General features: G+C 45.5%; 1 protein-coding gene across 1 annotated transcript in view; it reads right to left on the bottom strand.

Moving 5' to 3' along the window:
- The window catches only part of TRIM2 (tripartite motif containing 2), a 121,450-nt gene that overhangs the window by 89,827 nt on the left and 7,715 nt on the right, over positions 1–23,908 (bottom strand). Inside the window, exon 2 of the mRNA XM_083171860.1 lies at positions 15,822–15,847. The gene's annotated coding sequence lies outside the window, so the exon portion shown is untranslated. The remainder of the gene's footprint in view (positions 1–15,821; positions 15,848–23,908) is intronic.

Below are 23,908 nucleotides of genomic sequence, written 5' to 3'. Positions count from 1 at the left end.
TGCCTATTGGTGTTCAAACAATAATTGTAATGGCCTCTACTTGGTCCGCAGCAGGCATAACTCGCTTTAGGCGAGAATGTATTGCTCTCCTTTGCTGAGCTCCAGGAGAAACATCACCTTCCTCACTCCTTTTTCTACCAGTTCCTCCAAATTCTGAGTTTTGTTACCTCCTCTCTTTCTGAGTCTAGCCCTCTCAGAAACCCCACACCTATGGAAAGTCTATGTACCCATAGACCTCTGGATAAAGGTATCATATCGCATCTATTCTACTTTGGATAACCCTCCTTAGAAGCCCATGAAATTGCCTGGGAAACAGACCTAGAGACCTCTTTAGGAGAAGATGCATGGGAAGAGATTCGTCTGACTATCTCTAAGTGTTCCATTAGCGTAGCTATTAAGGAAACCTCATACAAAATCTACACCAGGTGGTACCTAGTCCTTACCCGCCTACATACTATGTACCCTTCTGTTCCCAACTCATGCTGGCGACTATGCGGTTGCAAAGGATCTTTCTTCCACATTTGGTCCACGTATTAGGCCATTTAGGGTCATGGTCCAATCTGTCCTAAACTCAGCTCTACCAGATTGCCTCCCTCTAAACCCCACCACAATGCTCCTGTGCGCCCCAGTCGATCAAGTATTCACTCCTTCTAATAAACTGATTCTTCACGTCACCTGTGCTGCTAAACTCCAGGTCGCGAAGGCTTGGAAAAATCCTGCTCCCCCATCATATCAGGAATTACTAAATCGAATTTGGTATGTCTCCAAAATGGAATATATAACTAGCCTCCAAAATAACACAGTGGAGAGGTTCCACAAAGTATGGGAACCATGGTATTCTTCAAGAAGCCTCCCTCTCCCTGGACTAGCTTGAGCCTAACTGTATGTATACAATCCAACCCTTACATCATATTCTCATCCCTTGCATCTCCCAACACTCCCCCTTCCTTCATCCCCGCATGACCCATCTGTCATTTTATTTTTGCTCTCCTTCCTTTTTCTTTATCCTCCCTTTTTATTTTATTCCCTGTACAAATCTCCCTGGGGCTCTACTCTCTGGTTTACTTGTTACACTATCCCCGGAGATTCGTCTGTTTATTTGTTACTCTTTTGATTTTTGTACTTGACATTGTACTGTTTTTCAACACTTTCAATAAAAAAATATATGATTATAAAAAAAACAATAATTGTAAACAGTTGGGGCAGCTTAAAAAATCCAGCATGAAAAAAAAATCACTGGTCCCATCATTTTTTGGGGGGTCAAAGTATCAAGTATTTTGAACATGTTGGATTGCCTCAATTTCCCGACCCAGACTTCAGCAGAACAGGGGATTACCCTGAAAAAAAAACCTGAAGAAAAAATACTCTGAGTCCCCTACTGGGCAGCATGAGAGGTGGTCATAAATTTGTAAAAAGTAAAAAAAAACATTGCCCATATCAAATAGTGTTAAATATACTAAAGCTGTGTACACACGCTTTGATTTTTCCCTGTTTTCCTTTCGATTTTTCTTATAGAAGCAAAATCGAATCGAAACCTAATTGAAATCAAATGGATTTTTGGACCCTTTCGACTCGCATTCGATTCGATGCACGCTCCTTTTTCTATATATCGAAAAGAAAAATAGACTATGCAGCCAAGGAAATATTGAATACAATCCAGTAAATCAAATGTGTACACTGTAAAAATTGATATTGAATCGAACGTAAAAGTACAGATCTAACGGAAAGATCTAATGCCAGATCTAATAGAAAATCTAATCTAAAGCAAATCGAAGTGTGTGTACACAGCTTCACAATGTGAGAGACGGCATGGCAGGGGGAGCAGGGGCCATACTGCATAGAGCAGCATGGCGCTCATTCCGATATAGTAGAAATAGACTGTGCTGCACATTCCGATGCCATGAGGTTGCACTTTAGGATCAAATCGGGATCAGGTGCTGCATAGCACGGTGCGATTTGCACTATGTGCTATGTGATTTTGACTATGAAGTCAAAATCTATAGTGCAAATCGCACCGTGTGTACACAGATTTACTTCCATATAAAATGTAATTAAATACAAATAAGATTAAATGAAAGGACAACAAATTAAATTAAGTAAAATTAAATAACAGCAATTTCTGTTTTCACATTTAAAAATCCAATTGCAATCTTCTTTTCTACAGTAGACCAAATAGAAATGTCAATTAACTAATGTGAATAAACATCCGTGACTTGTTACAATGATAAAGAATTAATTACTTTCAGCTGTAGGGGTGAATCTTAAGTGGCTAGATAGAGGTGCTGCTCATCAGGACCCACAAGGAGAATTCACTTACTTGTTCATTTAAGTCACATTTTTCCTCCTTATTTATTTATGTTATCTGTCTACATCACTGTAATCGACACACAACCTTGTTTTACAGTTTGCAAAGTCTTTCTGTGCTGTGCAATGTGCTTAAGATATGTATGACTCAGAATCACCCGCAAATGTCTATGCTGGGCTATGGGGTATTTGCAGGATAGAAATCGTGCAACTCTGGCTCAAACCCAATGTGACAATGGTTTGTGCCAATGTGGGGTGGGAGTTTTGCCCCTGTGTCTGCCCTACATGTGTATAAAGTCATTGTCTAATTTCTAACTGTAATTCTATACCTAGCCCTCTACATCAAACTTCCCAAATTACAGTAGTTCAACTGCACATTAAACTCTTATACTGAGATTAAACAGCCCAGGGGAGCGTGGGCACAAAGATGTGAGCATCTGGTCTGCCAGTTTTAAGCTCTTAATTACTATGCTCCCCTGCTCCATCTATGTCACATGTACTCCAAGCAGACAGAAAACATCAGCCTGTGTTCACTGGAAAGAGATATTTTTCAGCAGGAACAATTAGAAACTCCGTTTCGGATCTTCACATTTAATATGACATAACCAGAAACCTGTATTGGGCCAAACCGTAATATATTTATTTTAAAATTCTTTTTTAATGTTTTTTTTTTTAGCACCATCCGCAGATCCAAATTCCCTGAACCTATATACACATATACAATATCTATCTAGCTATACATATAGATCAACAAATGACTGTCTCTCTCTGTAATAAATATACTGACCTGGGTGCCCTCACAATAAACAGGGGTAAAGAAAAATTGTTAAGCAAATAAATACTGGAGTACTTTTGCACATACCGTGGACTCATGGAAAAAGCCGAGTTGTTGTGCCCCTTACACATTATGGCCACAATAGTAGTGCCCCATGCATATTATGCCTACTGTTGTAGTGTCCCATACACATTATGCAAAATGTCGTAGTCCCCCTTACATAGTATGCCCACTGTTGCAGTGCCCCTTACACATTAATTTATTGCAAGTATTACCTGATCCCCCCCCCCACCCATGTGCAGCACATGCTCAGATTTGCAGAGCAGGCGGTGGTGTTGGTCCGGCACTGCAGCACGCCTAATTCAGACTTCACTACAAAACACATTTTTACTGAAATGGGCAAAACATGTTGCACTGCAGGCAGGGCCGGCCTTAGGCATAGGCAAACTAGGCAATTGCCTAGGGCATTTGGAATGCCTAGGGGCATCAGCAACTTCTGCTGATTAAAATGATATGCAGCATGCCTATGTTCTGTCTGTGAGTGAGGCTGTATCTGCATATGAAATAGTGTATTCATGGAAATCACTATAACATAGCATTCCGTATGCAGGTACACCCACAGTCGCACACAGAATATAGGCATGCCGCATATCATTTTAATCATCGGAAACTCCTTGCGTGTGCTGGTTATAACAATGCAAATAAGACGAATTTTCATCAAAAAAGGCACCCAACGTTAGCAGAACTGGCCAGGAGCTGCATGGCCTATTGAGACAAGGAAACATCTGTATCCAAGCAGAGGCAGAGGACACAGTGTTAGCGGCTGTGCGAGTGCTGTCTGTGGGTGGGTTGGTTGTGCAAGGGTGTTCGGCATATGTGTAAGGGGCATTATGTGTGTCATGTATAAATGCATTAATAATGTGCAACATATGTGTAACAGGCATTATGTGTGTCATGTGTATAAGGGCATTACTAATGTGCAACATATGTGTAACAGGCATTATGTGTGTCATGTGTATAAGGGCATTAATAATGTGCAACATATGTGTAAGGGGCATTATGTGTGTCATTATGTGTATGAAGGGCATTAATAAAGGTTGGCATAATGTGTAAGGGGCATTATGGTTATAAGGACATTAATAATGTGTGTCATGTGTAAGGGGCAATACTGTGTGGTATTATCAGGGGTGCTGATAGAAAAGGGTAGGGGGTACAAATTACCCAGGCCCAAGGTCTGATGGGAGGGCCCAGTGGGGGCCCCGGGCCCCCTCCCCTTAAGTGACAGCAGCAGCTGCAGCTTTTCTCCTCTTCCCAGCACACACTGCTTTGTGCTGGGTTGCAGTGTGGCCATGGAGGTGGTTAAAATACAATATTTTCTCAGGATTTTTTTCTAAGGGTATAATGTGAATAATGTGAGAATGTGAGGAGTAATATATTTAAGGTAAAGTGGTACTACATTGTGATGTAACGTGAATAAGGGACACTATCGCATGATATAATGTGAATAAAGTTGCACTATTGTGTGGCATAATTTGAATTGGGGGTAAAATTGTGTGGCCATGCCCCTTCCCAGCAAGAACACACCTCTGTTTGGGCTGCACACCAAATGTGTGCACTGTTTCTATTTAAAATATTGCGGGTAGGAGCACCAAAATGATGACTGCTATGATGAGGGTTGATGGTGCTTGGAAAGGGGAGCAGGGTCAGAGTCGGAACTAGTGGCGGTGCTAGGGGGCACCAGCCAAAATCTTGCCTAGTGCGTCATTTAGGCTAGGGCCGGCTCTGACTACAGGAGGGGCAGAAATGGACGAAAACTAAATAATGCTGCTTTCAGACCGCATAACTGGCTTTGACCCTGTATTTGAAAACATTTCCAAAAACGGGTCTGCCAGGTAAAACCCCTTTCACACCGCATCTCTTAAACGGTATATTACCGTTTAAGTGCCGTTTTTTTTACACTGGCAGACCCGTTTTTGGAAACTTTCCAAATAGAGGGTCAAAGCCAGTTCAGTTTTCAGTGCCCCTCCTGCATCCTCATCCCCCCAGAGCCCGGCCACCCCCGGGCCCGGCTCCCGCAGCCTGGATCGGAAGCTACTGCTGAAGTACAAGCAGTGGGCATCGGACACAACAGCCAGCGAGGTCGCTGCCCGCCTGCTCAGGCCAGGAGGATGCTTGTCCAGAGCGCTGAGGGTGCTGCTACTGCCGCCGCCTCCTCCTCCTCCTCCAGCGGGGACAGAACGGAGAGCGAGTAGGGAGCCTGGGTGGGCAGCAAGCCGGAGCTCGGATGCCCAGGGAGGGAGTGTTGGGAGGAGGGCAGTGGCGTGGCTCTACCCCGGGGCTCTGACTGCCTGAGCCCCGCTGTGTGCCACTGCCAGGGGCTGGAACTGTGTCCTCCTCGTCGCAGCCCTGTGTGGCGGTTACCGTCCCGGCGCACCCCCTGCACCATGCCCCGGCCCCGGGCGCACTGTACGTGCAGCTACACGGAGAGAGCAGCCGCCGTCTGGAGCCGCACGAGAGGCTGCTGCTGGTGCAGAGCGACTACCTCTTCCAGCTGGGAGTCAGGGATCTGTGCCGGGTGCAGGAGGAAGGCATGGAGCCGGAGCTCAGATGCCCGGGGAGGGAGTGTTGGGACTCGGAGGAGGGCAGCTGTATGGCTCTACCCCAGGACTCTGAAAGCCTGAGTCCCGCTGTGTGCCAGGGGCTGGAACTCTTTCACTGAGTGGCCGTGTCCTCCTCCTTGGTGGAGGAGCTGAGTGCAGAGCCGCAGCCCTGTGTATTACCGTCCCGTTGGTGAGTAGCAGGAGGCTGGGGGGAGTCAGGAGATGTTAACCCGCGTGGGGGGGGGGGGCGGCGGGGGTCTCCGGTGCATCTCCGGTGCTATGAATATGAGCGCTCATTAAATATTCACTGCGCTGAATTTAGGACCCAGCTCATTGGCTGGGTCCTAAATACCGTTTCAGACCCGATTTTGATGCCAAAATACCGGGTCTGAAACGGGTAGGACCCTCCATTTTAACCGTTTTACAAAAACGGCTTTTGTAAAACGGTAAAGTGGTTCTGCACCTTTCAGACCGCACAGATTACCGTTTTAAAACAGTTAAAAATCGGCAAAATACCGGTTTTTAAGTGCGGTCTGAAAGGGGCATAACTCACCCAAATCTAATAGAGGGTACACACGGTGATTTGCTTATAGAAGCAAAATTGAATAGCAATTGATTCAAAATTGAATGCACAACAATGCTTTTTGTTAGCATTCGATGCAGATTCGATCCCAATGCATGCTCACGTGTCGAGTAGAAAAAAGTTTTGCCAGGCAAGACTATCTATTGGAAATCTAATAGTAGTTAGTGCAAATGTAATGTAGATAATGCAAATATGTGTTCACTGCTGCATTCAATTAGATCCAAATAGCAAATCGAATAGTGCAAATTGAACGCACATCGAATAGTAAATCAAATGGACACTAGTGAAATTCGAAAAGGAGTAGAAAAAAACATCAGAACAGGCCAAATCTAATCAAAATAAATAAAAAATGGAATCGAACTGTGTGTATGCATCATAACTCTCTATGCAAATGTATATCCCCCCACCACCATCACTACCACAATGGTTTTGTCCATGTGAGAATAAATGTGCTTTGTGATTAAGCACACATAGCACACAAAAATATGATAAGCCACAAAAGTCTGCTTATTGTTTTTTTGAAATAGAAATTCCTCACTTAACAACCTACCTGTTTATCGACCGCTCAGACGTATGACACAGCCTTCTTTTATTGACCGCACTGCAACTGCTCAGATGTACAAACCCATCCTTGCGTTCCGCCTCCCCATTTGTACTTATGACCCGCCCAGACTATTTAGTGACCCGTGCTGCGCACGTTTTGCAGCGTCTCCGCTGTCAGAGAATAGGAGGAGTATGACTTTTCTTTATTTAGAAGTGTACTGTACTTGTATTATGGATTTTTTATGTATCGTTTAATGACCAATTCGTTTAACGACCGAGTTGTAGGAATGAAACCCAGTCGTTAAGTGAGGAATGTCTTGTACAACTAAAAAATATGCTGTCACCATACAAAAGTATATAATCTTTAGAGGTCTGCAGATACAAAAAAGGAAAAAAAAGTGATTTTTCTCTACATTATCTGCTTTTATACATCGCACGTTATCTGCTTTCATACATCGCACGTTATCTGCTTTCATACATCGCATGTTATCTACTTTCATACGTACTGTGGATAACTGTAAGTGCCATATAGCGCTGGTTATAGCATTACATTTCCCCCTTGTTCCTAAACTGCAGGAAGCAATGATAGCGTCTATCTCTGGCAAAATAGCAGAATCACGGGTTTTAACCACTTAATAAATAGCCCCCTAAATGAACAAGTTACTGGCACATCATTCCAATACTGGCCACATATTTGGGTAAATGATAGGCTGAGCTACAGTACCACTCATGTTGGACAGATGGATTATTAGGTTACATCTCTACAATTGGAGCCTGTAGTTATATGAGATGAGCAGTGACTGGAAACAAATATTCATTGGTCTTACATATGTCCATGCCAGAGGAAATCATAGCTTCCATCCCATCAATGTGGGTTATGTCTCTAGAAAAGCATGTATAACTGCCAGTTTAGGAATCTGCCATTAATAACACAAGCCAAAAGCCATACTGTAAGATGTACTGTATGTCAGCGGGGGCTGGTGGCAGTATAGGGGCACATAATCCCTATAAGTAGAATCCTTTATGAAACAAGGCTACCTTCATATACCCAACACTGGGGTATATTCAATGCTTTTTGCGAGCTGTCGCAGCTCGCACAGTCAGTATTCAACTGACCCCCTGCATACGCCGTTTCCACGCCGCAGGGTTTTTGCAGCGATGTGGAAACCCGGCTTGTGCAGCCACCAAAGCAGCGAGGTTTGCGGCTAAATGTAGTGGGCTCCCTGCATTATCCGCAAGCCTCGCTGTTTGGGGGAGTCCTTGCCGTCATCTGACAGCGAGGGTTCCCCTGGTACGTTGAATACATTGAGCGGCCAGTGCGGGGGGTTAAACGGCGAGGGTCGCCTGTTTTCGGCGATCCCCGCCGTTTAACCCCCTCGCCGGCCACATTGAATACTGCCCAATGTGTGACACGGAACCTAGACAATACATGGTTTTGGTTGATAGGGTAACAGTATCTAGGTCGACAGTCAATAGGTCAACCACTATTGGCCAACAGGCACAAGGTCAACATGCACTAGGTCAACATTGACAAATGAAAAGGTCGAAATTAGTTTTTTTACAATTTTATTTTCTTTCTTTGGCCTTTTTCATGCTTTATGACCCACAAGTTAGAATGGTAAATTGTGCTGCGTGAGGCAAGCCCTGCGAGGGTATGCATTACACTAATTGGGGGTCCATGTCGACATAAAACCGCATTTCAACCTTTTCATTAGCAACCATTGCCATGTTGATGTTTTGCCTGTGTCAACTGTTTGTGTCGAACTTGTGCATGTAGACCCTTTTCACAGAGAGGAGGAGCAAGGTCGGAACAAGGAACCTAACCGGACCCTCGTGGGCTCGCATTACTTGCCACGCTTCGGGCACGGAGGGCTTGTTCCTTCACTATCCACGCCACCACTGGTTGCCTTTAGTAACCAGGTGGCAGGCAAAGCGAGCCACCGTGCCCAAAGCGCGGTGAGCGATGCCAGCCCACGAGGGTCCGTTTGGCTCCCTTGTTCCGACCTTGCTCCTCCTCTTCCCGCCCCTCCTCCTCAGGTCCTCACGGCGAAGGGGAACTAGTCAAAACCATAGAGGAATGCACAATATGACAATCTACAAGACAGGAGGTGAGAGCTGCAGCCTCTGGTCCTCTGAGTGTGACTGTGGTGCTAGTCAGTAACTTTATAGCCAAGTGCCTGACTCCCAGCCCATCACCTACATGGACAAGCAGCTGCCAGCAGTTTCACTGCGCTCTATGTGGGGGCATATTGGGGGCATTAAATGCACTAGATGAGTGATTATATATATATATATAAGCCTAAACTCAGGTTTTATTACCAAGCTATTTTTTTATACATTAACCCTTTCATCATGAACATTCTATAGTAAACCATTTAATGAAATCCACCTTTGATCATCGCCATTCTTTATTAAAACCCCTGATAATCATATACGTAAACTCCCTCATTCTCACAGTAATAATTAACCTGGACCACCCTTACTGTACCTTATGCATCAGTTCCCATCTAGTGTGTCCTGCGAGAATCACATCCACAGATTGCTGATCGGAAAGAAGTTATGTGCGGTGGGCTGCACTGACGAATCACAGCAGAGGACTCATTAGTGAGCTCCCTCTTCTTACGTTCAAAAATAAATGGTAAGTAGGAGGGTGTTGCTGAACATAACCTCAGCATGTGCTCACACCTGCGTATTTGGGTATTATTTTATACATTATAAGGCACTGTATACATTGATTCAGTGAAATAATGACTCTTAGCACTATCATCAAATCATAAAATCCCAATGACCTCATTTTTCCGAGATGCTCATTTTCATCCTCTCGCTTTCTTCTATGCTTCCTTACACACACGTGCCTTATCTCTGAGTCCCCAGTGATCTCAGCATTGCAGACAGTCAGACAGCAGCACGCACAGCTTCAGGGTATACATGCCAAATACCCATCTGCTCATTCAGCCCATTCTTCAAAAAGCTTTTGCAGAGCAATTTCTTCACAGAGTGATTCCAGTGTTCGCTTTCGCCAAGATCTCCATATTCCAGTTATGATGTATATACACATTCTGCTCAGTAGCCTACAAACAGCAGCCAGTAAGAGCTTGTACAGCGCTAGAACAAGCAGTTCTAATGCTTTTCTTCATATGTTTATTTTGGTGCGGAGGGAGGACTCTTCCCACCTGCATTCCTACCTGCACCTACATATGCTTATATGAAAGAAGAAAGACAACACCTTAATAATGTAGTTAGACAATATGCTGTGCCAGGCATGTTTATTGATATTTGCAAATAAAGGGACTAATTCAGCATTGTTTGCAAAACTGCAAAAATCACAGATCTGCGATAAAATGTGGCTGCAGTATAAGGCACGACAGGGGTGTCGATGCAGCATTCCTGGAAGGCATGGACATAGGCCCTTATTCAGATCTGATCGCAGTACAAATTTGTGCTCAAAATGGGAAAAACCATGTGCACTGCAGGTGGAGCAGATGTAACCTGTGCAGAGAGAGTTAGATTTTAACCCAAAATACCGGAACCCATATTTAATTATGACCACTTCGATATATAGCAAAGCGCTTGCACAATAGGAATGCAAATGCAAGAATTGTGCGTTTGCATCTTGGGGAGACCATGCCATGTACTTTTCGGCCTCCCGCACAGGGGCAAACGCAGGATTTTCAGAAGGGGGTTTCCAGAGGGGCGGAGCAAAGCACGAAGATGGACACTTAGGTGACCCAGTATATGCCGGGTCAGTTAAAGTATTATAGATAGACCAAATGTATATAAATAATAATAATAATATATGTATACATATATTCATATATATATACTGTATATATACACACACACACATATGTATATATATATATATACAGGGGCGTCAACAGCAGTGTAGACCCCTGGGAATAGCAATGCATTGGGACCCCTACCGATCTTCCAGCGGTAGGGGTGGGCGAAGCATTGATGTCCCACGGGTGGTAGGGGGTATTATATCAACCGCTCAGCATGTAGGGCCTGGATCAGTAATTTCCACTAATTACCCCTTTACTGCACAGATGGTGGGAGATGAGGTGGGAGAAGGGGGCATTGGGCTGAATGAAGTGGCCCTGATACATAACTTCCAGGGTGGTAGAGGATGTTTAATACGCAGAGGAGGGGTGTATAGTGGAGTGGGCTTATTATTCATAATTTTCTGGTGGGAGGACAGCTTGCTTGACTGCAGATATCTCCAGTTCCCGGAACTAGATTTCTTAGCTTTTAATGGAATTAAAACCTAGAGAATCCCACCTACCAAATGGTACTAGCAGGGCTATTTTTGTGCAGGCTCTAGCAGGAACTGTGTCCCTTATTCTAGCTCACTCTTTCTGACAAAATATTTCTTAGATGGACAAAACCATGTGCACTGCAGGTGAGGCAGATGTAAAACCCCACCCAAATCTAATTATCTCTGCACAAGTAACACCTGCCTCACCTGCAGTGCTCATGGTTTTGTCCATCTAAGAAATATTTTGTCAGAAAGAGTGAGCTAGAATAAGGGCCACAGTTCCTGCTGGAGCCTGCACAAAAATAGCCCTGGGTACTAGGGTATCAGAGTTCAGGAGGCAGAGCAATCCGCCAATAAGTATATAAAACTACATACCAGTTGCTGGAAGGCTGATATCTCTGGTTTTGGGAACACTAGAGACAAGCTACTAGTGTCCATAAAAGGGGAAGAGTCCCAGCTTTTGGAATATACCCTCAGTTAACATCGGCGTAGCTACGTTTTGGGCGCCCCCCCGCCGCCCATTCAAACCCCCCCAATCCCCCGCAGCCTTACCTTTCGCGCTGGTCCCGGCGGCTTCGTTCTTCTGCTGAGGACCACCACAAAATGGCCGCCCCCATACAGCAGACAGTTTCAGGGAACTGTGTGCTATATGGGGGCGGCCATTTTGTGGTGGTCCTCAGCAGAAGAACGGAGCCGCCGGGACCAGCGAAATAGGTAAGCCTGCGGGGGATTGGGGGGAGGTGTAACTATAGCACCGCATCCCCCGGCGCCCCGGCACTGCTTTGAAGTCAGATATCTCTGGTTCCCAAGGGCTGATTTTTAAAATTATTGTACCCATGGAAAGAGGGGACCCTCAGCTTTCAACCTAGACTCATGGGGGGGTGTTCTGGGTACTCAGAACCCCCCCCCCCCTGCGTGCGCTACTGCCGCAGGTTACCGTCAGCAGTTGTAATTTTGCTAAATGACAAATGATGCTGAATTAGACCCAAAATGCGAATATACAGTAGTGCCTATTTCAGTAACAATCATGGACGAGATATACCAAGCAGCGGCAGTACATTCCACCGCCCAGATGTTCATGTACTAACATATGCAATGAGCAACGCAAAGGGCAGCTCTCCCGATAAGAGCTGCCCTTTGCGATCCCTGGTGGAGGAATGGAGGCCCAAATTATATTTTTGCACCTGGGCTCACAATCCACAGGTTCCAATACTGCTGCTCAGTATCAGGTCCTATATGTGAAATGCACACATTTTGGGTGTATTGTATCTTTGTACACCTGTGTATACCATGAATGGAAGCAGGATTTATACATTAAAAATATACATCTCACACACACATATTTCTATGCAAGTGTTTACTTGTGATGTAGGATATTGCCAATTCCTCACAATGAGTATGTTTCCTGTAATTTTATGTTATTCATAGCAAGTGTTCATATATTACAATAGTGTATGCTGGCTGTTTGGGGTTTTACCCTTTTCTTTTTGTGTGTATAACAATATGCCGGCACCTGCATAAAGAGTTCCAACTCCAGTAATGACACGCCAGTGGCATTTCTACCTTACTTTATATCAAAGAGTACTTATCACACTCTGCAATGCTATTCCCAAAATGTTTTTTTGGTACTTGTTTCCTAGCACGGCGCCCATCGCATCATATACCATAAGCCTTGTGGTATGGGATGCGACGCGATGGCACCCGATGTTATACAATTTAAAATCGTATACCATTGTATATGGCATACAATGGCATACAATGCCATGGTATATGATTTTAAATTGTATAAGCACCCTAATGGGTGCTTTCAATGTTAAATGGCCCCCCTATAAGATTATTAAGTGTATAAGCACCGTAATGGGTTCTTACAATGTTAAAAGCACCCCCACTCCACCCCCACTATCAACGGCAACCCGAAGCGTGGCGAGCGCAGCGGTACGCGTCTACGACCGTTTCATACCCCCACTATCCACGTCGGCGTGGAGTTAATTTTAGATAGTGTGGCGAGCGCAGCGATCCTACGAGCCCGAAGTGCGGCGAGCGGACGCGGAATACATGTAAAGTAATACGCGTCCCTTCGCGGGGATCGCTGCGCTCGCCACACTATATAACATCAACTCCACGCCGACATGGATACTGGGGGTATGAAAAGGTCAGAGGACGCGTACCGCCACCCCTCGCGGGCTCGCTGCGCTCGCCATGCTTCAGGTTGGCGTTCATAGTGGGGGTGGCATGTGGGTGCATTTAACATTGTAAGCACCCATTAGGGTGCTTATACAATTAAAAATCGTATAGGGGGGCCATTTAACATTGAAAATCAACTTACGGGGGGGGGGGGGGGTCGCAGCAGCGGGCACACACAGCCAGTGATTGAGAGCTCTCAGCCAATCACTGCCTGTCCATTCATTTCTATGTGCGCCCGCTGCTGTCCGACTTCCCCCACACTACAGGGTCTCTGGTACCCATCACTGCGTTCACCGCCCGGACCACTGCCTCCCCTGCCCGGCTCCCTGCTTGCGGCGATCACCGCCCAGGTCAGTGCGTCCACGGCCACTCCTGCCCGGCTCCTTGCATCAGCCCGTCCCGCTCAGCTCCCTGCTTCCCATACGCTGTGTCCCCTGCTCGCCTCTAGGCTGCACATAAGATTTACCAAATTTCCCGACCCCGACCTGATGAGCACTGAACCGCGCATCAGGTCAGATGGGATGTCTGCACATACGATTTGGGCCGATTTCACTGCCCGATCCATCCGAATTGGGTGAAATCTGGCCCAAATCGCATAGTGTATGGGGGCCTTTACAGTTAATCACTTTCCCATGACCCTCTGCATTAAAGTAGGTGTATGTATGTATGTCAAGTAAAACCTAATTATGATTGATTGCTGTATTTTTAGTGGTTTCAGCCAAATCAACTCTGCTAGACTCTTCTCTATAACATATTTTTTTTAATAAAATGTGTCCCTGGTATATCTAGAGCACAGGTTTTCAAACTCGGTCCTCAGAACCTCACACAGTGCATGTTTTGCAGGTCTCCTCACAGAATCACAAGTGAAATAATTAGCTCTGTTTGTGGATCTTTTAAAATGTGTCAATGAGTAATGATTGCACCTGTGCCCCTGCCGGGTGACCTGGAAAACGTGAACGGTGTGGGGATCGAGTTTGAGAACCCCATATCTACAGACATAGTTACGGTTACTGTAAATACATTTTTGTGCAAATGCCTCTGCTGACAGCTTAGTACTTTAGCAGGGAAAATAGTTCATAAAACAAATTATCGAGGAAGAAAAACAGGAGGAGATAAAAGTGAATAAAATGGAAAAAAAATCAAACAAATCAAAGCAGAAACAAAACAAACAACCTGGCTACTTACTACTGTCTCCTTTTTTGCTCTCTGTGATATGTAGAGATATGCTTAGACCCCATGTTTTCATTTTAGTTTTGGTTCGAATTCATCATCGTCTTTTGATTTTGGCAAAAAAACATTGATAATCACTGATAAAAGCTCATGTAATTTTACACCAAAACCCCCAAGTTAAAATCCGAATTCCAAAATACCGTAAGATCAAAACCTGCACTTGGTTTGAATTGAAACTCTGTGGGAAATCCGAACCAGGTTTTTTTTTTTTCTGGATAAATTAACTGCACATCTCTAGTGATAGGGGATCCATCTGAGCTCCTGTCTGGCTAAACCCAAATTGGGGTGAGCAGGCTACCTGTTTCCAATGTATCCTAGGCCTGGATGTAAATGAAAAGTTCTCTCTCCGTCTCTCTCTAGGTAAACGTAATCCAGAGCAGAAACAGACATTTCTATCTGTCTGACTAGTAGCATCTACATCTTCTAGGACAGAGATCTTCCCTGTCTCCTCAATGCACACCACCGCTCCCCCCTCTGGCATGTCTCTTGAACTCCCTATTGAGCTGACACCAGCGGTGGTCATACACCTTTCTGCTGTCAGAGAAAATCCATGGCTTAAACAGGTTGCTAGTTACTATTGCCACATAGCATATTACCACCACATTATATATCAGACCAGTTTGGTGGAAAATTCTAATTAATTAATTAATTATTTTATATAGCAAAATGTATGGAATTTCTTTAATGCTTTCACATGCAACAAGGTTGAGAGATCCCGAACCACCTAGAAACAGACCTGATACATTATAGAAAGCAACATACAGTATGAACTAGGTGTAGAACAGCCCATTGTTGAAATGCCACTTGGCAACACCCCTTGTCAATCTGACTAGTTGTTCCAAGTGAATATGCAGTGTTCTGCAGTATGGCAAAAGCTGAAGGTTATACAAGGCAAATCTATCACTCAAGTCTAGACGTCAAAGCTAAAACACATATCCAGAGTAATTTAACTGGCATGCAAGATACATTAAGAGGAAATACATACAGCACATGATGCAGCAAGGTCATATTCTAGCTTACAGTAGTTCACCTTGGAACTTGGGTTTGTTATTTATCCACCAGACAAGATATGAGTTGTTTATTTCATTCTCTGACTTATCCAGCACCATGCTAACTCACACACAAATGATACATTCATTTTTTTTTGCAAAATTTTTTCCCATAGGAGACCATTGACTACAGACATAATTTAGCAAATAGGAAAAAAAAGCTCTTAATCTTGCATATACAGTGAATTAACCCTTAACAGACACCCATCTTCTTTGGGTCCACAATAAAGACTAGATGGACCAATTGCTATATTCACCATGCAATACATAATATACAGAAAAATCCAGTACTTACATTTAAGAAGGACTGGGATCCAGTGGCTGGCGAGGGGAGAGAGAGGAGAGGTGATTAGGTTCCTTCCCTAGCAGTGAATGAAAGACTGCAGTGTGATTATTACTGCTTACTTTCTCTATGCTATGCCCTCAATGCTGCCTGCACCCACTGCATCTGTCAGATGTGACCTCTGCTGCCTCAGGGCTAGACACCCATAATATCATATGTGCTGTGTGCAGCAATGTGCTTTGCCATGTCCCGCTAGCTAGCAGCGACATCAGGCAGAACAATAATGATGCATATTTATCAAAGCTTCCCAGCTGCAGGCTACAGAAAGCATCTGCATCAAAGAAGGCGAATAGCAATATCACATTGCTCTGAGTGTCCTGAGCCATTTGCCTTGTTCTGCGATTATATGTGCAGCTGTTTTATGTGTTGTATTACACCACAGTAGGACATGGACCATAAATGTAATGGTTCGGTAATTGTTTTGAATAAGAGGGGGAGGCTTGGATAATGAATGTGATTTCGACTCCAGTCTTGTTTTTTATATCATAATTGCATAACTTGATGTAAGGGGATATGGTCAGTAGGTCTACAAGCATTAGGTCAACACCACTAGGTCGACATGCATTAAGGTCGACTTGCAGGAAGGTCAACGTGACTGAATGTCGACATGGGCTAGGTCATTAGGTCAACACAAGCATTAGGTCGACATGGGGAAGGTCGCCAGTCAAAAGGTCGACTTGGGTTTTTTCACTTTTTTTTTTTAGCCAACATATGCTGACAGGCGGTATTTCATGCCGTACCATTCACTAGGGTGTGGTGCGAGAATAAAATAGTGTGCTGAGAGTAGCGAGGCACCGTGCCCGAAACATGGCGAGTGCAGCGAGCCATGCGAGGGGATGCGGTGCTACGTTTCAGTGTCCATGTCGACTGTGTCGATATTCGGGACAAAAAAAGTGAAAACCCCATGTCGACCTTCCCCATGTCGACATAATGCTTGTGTCGACCTAACCCATGTCGACCTTCCTGCATGTCAACCTTCAGTCATGTCGACCTTAATGCATGCCCACCTAGTGGTGTCGACCTACTGCTTGTTGACCTAGTTGCTGTCTATCCAATGATCCATACCCGATGTAAGCATGTGTCCTGCAAGCATCCTTTGGCATGAGGACTAAAAAAGCATCTTGTGGTTTTTATTAAGTACCAACCAAGTTTCTCTACTTTTATCACAGTAATTGTCTCTATTTGATCGTTATTCTATAATAATATTTTTTTGTTATATCAGGAGTGGTAAAGCAAAATTGACTCTACTTTATCTGCATTTCTAAGCTACTGTACATACAGATGGAGCAGGCTCAATCTTTGCAGCGTCTGGTTCTTCCTAGGGGTGCGCGCACGAGATGCTTACGCACACCCCACGGCTACGGAGCTGGCACCGCTGCCCACTGCCTCCCCTGGTGCCCCTCGCCGCCCCACCATCCCCCCTATCCCTGCCCATCTCCCTGAAGAGGAGATGGGCAGGATGCTGCCGTGGCGCCGTCCTGAAACTGGGATGCGCGTGCATGTGAGACGCACGCGCGTCCCAGTCAGATGGAGCACCTCTGCGCCCTCGGCCAAGGATCAGAGGCGCACCATCTGTAGGTAATTACTAATAATAATCTAAATTAATTGAATAGGGTCATGGGCAGATTCAGGGGGGGCCACCCGGGCATGTGCCCCACCTGTCATTTCTGACATAGCTCATTTTGTAACTGAGGATAGGGGCTTTCCAACGAGCCCGGCCCCGCGTCGCTAGCACTTGGGAACCGGAGATAACGCCAGGCAAACCTGGGATGTTTTCCCCATAGGATAAGATGGGACCCGCTAATTCCAACCCCCACCCAGTTCTGACGGCTGCCAGTCCCCACCCACCCTGCATCACAGAAGCTCCAGGTTGATCTCATTCGAACCCAAATCGATGGGCCTTCAATTTGATACTAGGTCCATATGGGTTAATTGGTTCCGGAGATATTGTGGGTAAACCAATTTTATTTTTTTTGGTTCCGGAGATATTGTGGGTAAACCCGTATCGTAAATCCCGTGTATCCGACCCTGGAATTGACCAGGGTCAAGGACACAGGATTTATGACCCGTGTTGACCCTTTCACTCAGAAGAAATACCCGTGTTATTCAGCAAATTGCCGGGTAGAAATTTTCAACCCAGTAATTTGTTCTTCTGTGTGAAGGGGGGTCAGGCTGCTCCTGGCAAAATGACACAGCATTTGAAATGCCATGTATTTGCCGGGATTTTCAGACTTTTCTGTCTGAAAGGGGTATTAATCAGTCTTTCAGGCTTCTATAAAGGCCCCCCATACACTAGGGTGACTTCTCTGAGTGGAGGAGCCCACAATCCCCCTTTGAGCCCCCTTTGGACCTTCCCAGCCAGCAGGATGATATGCAATAAATATCATATACGGTCCTTTTGCATATGATATACAGTAGCATGTGATCCCAGACAAGCCTGCCCGGCTTGGATGCGATCCAACAGATTGCTTCTGCAGCCAGTGGGACTCGCAGGCTCTGGTGTGATGCACATGGGACCGTGCATGATGCATCACATTGGACCTGCTGTCACTCACATTTATTATTGATTGAGCACTGCAATTGCATGAAGAGCCCAAATGGCATGTAAATTGCTTTAGTGTATGGACAGCTTAATAGATACTTAAGAGGCACGTTTTGGGGATGTATAGAAATCTGAGCTTTAAAGTGTTTGATATTTTTCTATAATTCTAAAAGGGATGGTTTACAGAATGGATGATATATCTGACAATCAGATGCTACCAAGACAGACCGGGACACTATGGCCCTTATTCTGATCTGTGCGGAAATTCCCGCATTCTTACGGAGCGGTCCGCACGCCACGGTGTTTTTCCGCATGCGGCCATCGTCCGTAGAAACGCCCACGTGTCCTCCGCATTCGGACGGACTCACTCTTTAAGAACAGGGCGTGTTTACGGACGACATACAAACCATGCGTGTGCGGGAGAAACACTCCGATTCGGCACGGTATTACAGAGTATTACAGAGTATGCTCGGGAATACCGCATCCGAACGGGAGCCAAGCGGTGCTACCGCACGTAAGCGGAGGATTTCCGCCAAACAACCCACTATGAAGTATCTTCTGCAATACATCACATGACCCACTTATTCAATTACCTACCCTCATAAAAAACAGCTTATTTGGAATTGGAATCAATTAGATTCCAATATATCCTTACAAGCATGCCTAACACATGCATAGCACACATTAACCCTTACAGCAATGTAAGTGCAATGGTTTCTATTACACCCTGTGTCAAACATTATAAACATTCTACACATATACTATTTAAAGTGCTAATAAAACCAACAACTGTGAACTTGCATAAAGAATTTATTAAAATATCGATTTAACATAATGAAAAAACAAATAAATGAAACATTAAATGAGCAGGTCTTTTAGGTCCTGCAAGTCGGCTTGAAGGAGCCGGAGATGGTGCTCTGCTCGCAGGAGGGCCCCACGCACCCCCTCATCTGCCGGTGTGGTGTCATCTGTGGGCATGTCAAAGGGGCAAAAATTAGTCATGTTATTCATGCATACATTTCACATACTACGACATAAATTGCACAAATGCTAGGTGACATGTGTGTATATATATATATATAGAGATATATATCTATCTATGTAGAGAGATAGAGACACACATAGATAAATATATATGACACATACATATATACATACATGCAAACTTATTTACTACATACTGTCTTTTTTGCCCTCGACCCTTAACTCTGCAGAAGACATAACAGTCATATTGTTTCTTCTCAGTCACAACCCACCCATGACTAACCAATGTCAAGCAGGTCATGGCCTACGTCAATAAGAACTTGTCACAATCTGCTCAGTCTGAGGCCCTTATTCTGATCGGTGCGGATATTCCCGCATTCTTACGGTGCGGTCCGCACGCCACGGTGTTTTGCCGCGTGCGGCCATCGTCCGTAGAAACGCCCACGGGTCCTCCGCATTCGGACGGACTCACTCTTTAAGAACAGGGCGTGTTTACGGACGACATACAAAGCATGCGTGTGCGGGAGAAACACTCCGATTCGGCACGGTATTACAGAGTATTACAGAGTATGCTCGGGAATACCGCATCCGAACGGGAGCCAAGCGGTGCTACCGCACGTAAGCGGAGTATTTACGCCAAACAACCCACTATGAAGTATCTTCTGCTATACATCACATGACCCACTTATTCAATTACCTATCCTCATAAAAAAATGCTTATTTGGAATTGGAATCAATTAGATTCCAATATATCCTTACAAGCATGCCTAACACATGCATTGCACACATTAACCCTTACAGCAATTGAAGTGCAATGGTTTCAATTAAAGCACTGACAAGCGTCCTATTAGTGAGTAATGAGTAAAGGAGTCGATTCTATTGGGTTCAGGTGTTAATGGTTGTAGTCATTAGGCGTACGTTCGCCTACCGCATGAACGAGTGGTGTCCGCAAAGCAATAGTACACTTGTGGACACCGCACATTTCTGCCCTTTTTGATCGCGTGCATTCGGAGTGGTTTCCGAATGTACGCCCCCCAACATAAGTGTACTCCCCCGTGTCCGCCCATGTTTCCGCCCCGTTTTGCCCACTTTGAAACTACGCCCATGTGTCATTCCGCATGACGCCCATAATACGCCCCTATTTCCCGACTGATAGCGGTGAACAGTTTTGGACGGGATTTGCCCGAACTGGTACCGAGTCAAGGCGTGGCACATGCGCGTAGCGTTCTCCACGCATGCGCAGACGCCATAAAGACGCGATCCGTAAGTACGCGGTAAAGTCCGCGTCAATCAGAATAAGGGCCATAGTTCAGTGATGGTTGGTGGCATGGGAGTTATGCAAATGTCAGGAATGCACAATACACATCCTCTAAATCATAATTCTGTCTAAACCAACCTACAATTCTGTGAGTGACAAAAATAAATCAGAACTACAGGGGGGGTTTAGGTAGAGGAGGCTCCGGGGACACTGCCAACTTGTGACGCCATTCCAAGGTAGGCCGGCCCATACTCCATTTCGAGCATACATCCTACAGTTTATAAATAACATTCACCAACAATATCGATGCCACTATTTGATGGGTCATAATCTACGCTTGCAGCAGGTGATTTTAATCCACAAATGATCCACTCATCCCTTTACTCCTGGATCCTGTTTAACTACAACGGTTATGTGGCAGTCAAAATGGACCTCCAACCCATCCCACAAACCAGTGTAATTGAGAGGTGTCCTGGATGAAAGGGATGCCTTGGACACCCCATCTAACCCGTACCTGTATCTGTAGCTACCCACTTTGGGGTCTATATGATTAGTATGGGCCCAAAATTTGTAATCACCAGTGCTACATAACAAATACCAGTACAACTACTTCATGAATGTTGCATTATGTCAACATACCGATCTGCTGTGACTCGGGTGCCTGGCACGCCTCCTCCCCCTCGGAATTGGATGCGTCCGGGGCAACCGTGGCCTCCTCAGCCCCCTCCTCCGCCAGCTCCTCGGCCAGAACAACGTCCTCCTCAAACTCCTCCTCCACCTCCTCCTCAAACTCCTCCTCCAACTCCTCCTCCAACTCCTCCTCCAACTCCTCCTCCTCCACCACCACCACCACCTCCTCCTCCACCTCCTCCTCCGCCACCAACACCTCCTCCTCCGCCACAAACTCCTCTTCCACCTCCTCCTCCTCCACCTCCTCACGCACCACCTCCTCCTCCACCATTTGCTCCTCCTCCACTTCCTCCTCTTCCACCCTTGCCGCCACCTCCTCCTGGGGGTCTTGGGCCTCGTCCTGGGCCAGGCCTGCCTCCGCCTGTTCACGGGCCTGTCGGGCTCGGGCTCGTGCTGTGTGGTAGAAAAAAACATCATGGTCAATGTCGGCTCATTGGGGCACATTTATTCATCCATAACAAGACATACATGGAAGGGTGATAATGATGGCAAACGATGCAGGAAAGTAGCTCCTTACTGTTAATGGACTCCAAATTGTGACATTTAAATTATTATGTGATTGTTAGTCATTTGTTCACACATTACAACCCAGGCATTTATCAATGTGTAACACATATTAGATTGGGCACATTGTATGCATCAGAATCCTCAATGCTATGGCATGACATATAAAAGGCACATGACTGCATGTTAACCAGGAAGAAGCACACATAACAGTCTATGGACTTTTAAACCCATGGACACCCACTTATCATGAGACACATTTTATTGCTTATATATGCTATGTTGTAAGTGCGAAATTTCATAGCTAAAATACTCACATTCAGCAATTTCGCCCCTTATTTGTGTGAGCAGCTGGGGCTGGCGCCTGCGGAGGTCCGACCACCGCCTCTCCAGCTGCCCGAGGGACCTCCGCACCCGAGTGCGGGCGTAAATCCGGCGCCCTGCCGCTGTGTACGCCCTCCGCTTATGGCGGTTTGTTATGAAGGGCCCCGCACGGCCCAGCCTTGTCTCCATGACGGAGACAAGAACCCTGAGCTCCTCATGTGTGAAGGGTTCTGCCCTTCGTGTCTCCGCCATGTTGACAATGGCATCTATCAACCAATCAGGTGGTGGCATTGGTTGATCACAGTTATTTGTGATAATAACTTTATTGTTCATTTTTACATTAACAGCGTCTCTGCGCCAACACAAATGGTGACAAATTCGCATGCCTTCAAAACCGTAGTGTTGATGTATGCCAATGAACAAATCTGATATATATAAAACACAGTGTGTATGCCCTTAGCAAATCCAATAAGGCCGCGCTCCGCCAAGCAACGCGTGCTATAGCTTAGCAAGGCATAGCTGTAGTTAGCATTACTTACTCTATGCATATATGTGTATGCGTACATTTATGTGTAAAAGACACATACACACACTTGCAGGTATCCTGAAACCAGCATTATACACCAGCCCTGCCTGCCTGCCTGCCTGCCTGCATGCTCCTTGAAATGTTGAAACATGTGAATAAATTCCAACATCATATATAGATATATATCTATATATGCAAACAAATCATACATCAACACAGGAAATAATCCCCAACACATGATAGAATAAATCAATGTACTCACCAGTCATCAGGGATAGTATCAACTACAATAATGAAGATATAACAAACACATAAGATCCCTTGTCCAAGGTATAATAATTAGCACCTATATTGAACTTCCCCCAAAACTAAACACATATGCTAAATATCTCCTATTTCTTTGCCATTAGGAGGGCAGGCTGGCTAATGTTCGTTTTGTAACACTGACAACTAACACACTGGACTTATTTGAAGGGGTGATTGTGACTAAAATGGGTGTGTTATGTCAACTCAATAACATGTACCTGAAGTATCTTTGCGCCACAGAGTCGCGCAGCTGGTATCCCCTCCGGCATTCAGGGGCGCGGGATGGGCGCATGGGCGGATCTTGCGGCTCAGATGGTACCTCCCACTCATCAAAGGGTATCTCACGCCGCACAGCAATGTTGTGGAGAAATATACACAGGCCCACGATCCTCGACACCATTTCAGGCGCATATTGCAAGTCACCACCAGTGCGGTGGAGCACTCTAAATCGACCTTTTAAAAGGCCAATTGAGCGCTCCACCACTTGCCTGGTGGCAACATGCGCCCCATTGAATGCCTCCTGTGGGCCCGGTGCTAGGTAGCTGTACGGCGTAAGTAGCCAGGGCGTACATGGGTAACCGGAGTCACCCAGAACCCACGCATCACGGCCTTCCAGCTCTTGGAGTCTTTGCCATATCCCGGTTTGTCGGATGACATGAGAGTCATGGGCACTTCCGGGAAACTTCGAGTTGAAGGCGAGAATTTCCATGGATGGGCCACATACCACCATCACGTTCAGTGAGTGGAACAATTTGCGGTTCCTATATATCTTCTCACTTCGAGATGGAGGCACAAATGGTACATGGGTGCCATCCACAGCCCCTATCACATTAGGGAAGCCAGCAATTTGTTGGAAGGCGTGCTGGCTTCTGCGCAGGGTCTCGGGGGCAAATGTCATGGCCATG

Source organism: Crinia signifera, chromosome 1, assembly GCF_055691185.1.
Source record: "Crinia signifera chromosome 1, ASM5569118v1, whole genome shotgun sequence".
NCBI classification, from domain to species: domain Eukaryota; kingdom Metazoa; phylum Chordata; class Amphibia; order Anura; family Myobatrachidae; genus Crinia; species Crinia signifera.
This window is presented reverse-complemented; position numbering and strand designations above follow the sequence as displayed.